The 3250-nt window shown below is 42.3% G+C and overlaps 1 pseudogene; it reads right to left on the reverse strand.

The window, feature by feature from the left end:
- Positions 1-972: 972 nt before the first annotated feature.
- Positions 973-1073, reverse strand: LOC120253547 (annotated as a pseudogene).
- Between the last annotated feature and the right edge of the window lie 2177 nt (positions 1074-3250).

A 3250-nucleotide genomic window follows, 5' to 3' on the forward strand; every position in this document is an offset into this window, starting at 1 on the left:
GCTCACCATTGCATTAGTTAGGAAGCATAATAGAGAATTTTTGCACTTGAAACGATTTTTCTAGGTAGATCAATACCTGGGTACCCCATCTTTATCGATTGCCTTACCTTCTTCTTTACTTTTACTCTCTTTCAGGTTGTTTTACTTTTGAGAATTGAATCTTGTCACACACATCACTAGTCATTATTTCATAAAGTTAAGAAGAAAATTAAGTATTTTTATTCCCTTTTCCCTATGGATACGATACCCCACCAACCTGAGATTTATTACTTCGACAACTTCGTACACTTGCGGGGAGCCCTGTCAAGTGTTTGGCGTCGTTGCCTGGGAATAGTCATTTAGAGATACTTTGCATTTTTGTTTCCTTAGCTATTCCTTTACCCATTCTATTTCACATTTTCTTTTCTATCATCATTCTGATTTGTTTTCTTTCCTTTGTGCAACTTCAGGTTGATGACCCGAGGGAACCCCTCAATATTGATTGAAGGAGATCCCGAGCTTCAAAGAACACTTAGAAGAAAAGGGAAAGGACCTGTGGAAGACAATCTAATTTAGCTGATTTGGAAGTTGAAGGGTCAGATAATATGGCAGAACAGAATGAGCAGTAGAGGACACTATCTGATTATGCTAGACCCTCAGTTTTGGCACACAATCGAGGATTGTTTGACCCCCAATTACAACTCAAAATTTTGAGCTAAAGTCGCCATTCATCCACATGTTGCAGCAATCTACATAGTTCAATGGTTTGGCCGATGAGGATCCAAACAGTCACATAGAGAACTTTCTTGAGGTGTGTGATATGCTCAAGATAGACTGGGTGACGGATGATGCCATCAAGTTGAGAGCTTCTCATTTTCCCTAAAAGGGAGAACAAAGCAGTGGCTATACTCATTACCTAGAGCCTCGATTACTACATGGGAGGAGATGGTAGAAGTTTTTCTAGCCCGTTATTTCCCTCCTAGAAAATCTGCAAAGCTTAGGAATGAGATCTCATCCTTTATATAGTCGGAATTGGAGTCTCTATTCGAGACATGGGAAAGGTTCAAGGAGCTCAAGTGCCCACAACACGGATTCCCGGAGTGAATGATTATTCAGACTTCTTACAACGGGTTGAATCCGAGTACAAGACAACTCTTGGATGCGGCAGTAGGAGGTTCCTTAGGTAGCAAGACCCCCGATGAGGCCCATCAACTTATTGAAGAAATGGGCTTAAACAGCTACCAATGGAATGTCAAGGAGAAGAAAAAGGTGGCCGGTCTTCATGAGATAGATGTGGTAACTTCATTGGTGGGCCAAGTGGAAAATTAGAGTAAGAAGTTAGATCTTCTAACTTCAAACAGAGTGGCGGCCATGAGTAATTATACCGGGTGCGGTGAAGGACATGCTCCCTCCGATTGCCCAATCTCTATTCGGTTGAGAACGTCGATTTTGTAGGTAATGGCTTGAGAACTCAAGGACACCCATATAGCAATACCTACAATCCAGGTTGGAAGAATCATCCCAATTTCTCGTGGAGCAACCAAGGTCCACAAAAGGCCATGGGGCCATCGGGTTTACAACAACAAGCCCCGAACGTGGAAAATAGAGTTTAAGGTTTGGAAACCCGAATGAATGATTTGGAGAAGGCCTTGACTAGATTTCTGCAATCTTCAAATAGAAGGTTTGAATCAGTTGAGGCTACACTTCACAATCACACAACGTCTTTGCATAACCTTGAAAATCAGGTGGGGCAGATTACGAAGTCTCTCTCGGAAAGGCCATATGGAAGCTTGCCGAGCAATACTGAGACCAACCCTAGAGAGCATGTAAAAGCGATCACTTTGAGAAGTGGTCATGAGGTTGAAGGTAGGCTTCCGAGTGAGAAGCCAAAAGAACACGCACCCGAGGTTATAGAGGTTGAAGAGGGAACAAGCAAAGAGAAGGAGGTGGCAACCCCACCTTTCAAGCCGAGAATCCCTTATCCCTCTAGATTGAAGAATGACCAAGGGGATGAATAGTACAAAAAGTTCCTGAGTTTGTTCAAGCAACTCCACATCAATATTCCTTTTGTTGAGGCATTAGCTCAAATGCCTAAGTATGCGAAATTCTTGAAAGACTTGTTGACTAATAAGAGGAAGTTGGAGGAGAGTGCTTTAGTGATTTTAGATGCATCTTGCTCGGCGGTGTTGCAAAAGAACATGCTGAAGAAGAAGAAAAACCCAGGAAGCTTCATCATTCCGTGTAATATTGGTAATCTAGGTGAAGAAATGGCATTGGCGGACTCAGGGGCTAGCATTAATGTCATGCTATACATCTTCTTTCAAAAGCTAGGCTTGGGTGAGCCTAGGCCCACTTGAATGACTTTGCAATTGGCGGACCGAATGATGCGACATCCGAGGGGCATTATTGAAGACGTACTTGTCAAGATGGACAAGTACATTTTTCCAGTTGACTTTGTAGTGCTAGACGTCGATGAGGATGCGGATGTACCCTTGACACTTGGGAGACCATTCTTGTGGACTTCCAGAGAATTGATTGACATGCACGGTGTGGAGCAAACTTTGAGAGTCAGAGATGACAAGTTCACATACCGCCTTGCTGAAGCCATACGGCATTCTCTTGATTTTGATGATACTTTGTATTTTCTAGACACTACTGATGAGATTGTTGATGAATACATGTAGGAAATGTTCAATCCTGACATGTATGAGGGTTTGTTCGACCAATAGGAGGAAATTGAAGAAGTAATGATGCTTGGTTCGACTGAGGAAGTACCGTCTACCCCGGGGATCTTGAAGAAGGTGCTCCAGAAGATGAAGATCACAAGGAGACGCCACCAGAAATACTGCTAGACTGTTAGAGGTATGCGTGAACCGAACGATGAACCATTTCTTGGTAGTCCCAAGCCTGACAATTCACCCTCTACTCTCAAGAGACTTTGCTCATCATGCTTTCAAACCATGGGTAAGAGGGCAACTTTCATCTATGAACCCCCGTGAGTTAAGACAAGGTATGTCAAGCTTAGTGATGTTAAACAAGCGCTTCTTGGGAGGCAACCCAAAAGTTTACTATTTTTCCAAGTCATAGTTTAGTTTTGCATAAATAACTTGTTAAGTGTTGGTGTATTCATGTTTAGATGCTTGTGCTATTTTCATTTTGGTGGATTTCTATGTCATCGTGTGTTTTCATGTGGATTTGGGGAAGATTTATTCGTTTGAGCTTGTTTGTATTGTTTTTCACTGGTAATTGTTGAATAAAAGAGCAGGTTCTG

The sequence above is a fragment of the Dioscorea cayenensis genome, unplaced genomic scaffold (genome assembly GCF_009730915.1).
Source record: "Dioscorea cayenensis subsp. rotundata cultivar TDr96_F1 unplaced genomic scaffold, TDr96_F1_v2_PseudoChromosome.rev07_lg8_w22 25.fasta BLBR01000114.1, whole genome shotgun sequence".
NCBI classification, from domain to species: Eukaryota; Viridiplantae; Streptophyta; class Magnoliopsida; order Dioscoreales; family Dioscoreaceae; genus Dioscorea; species Dioscorea cayenensis.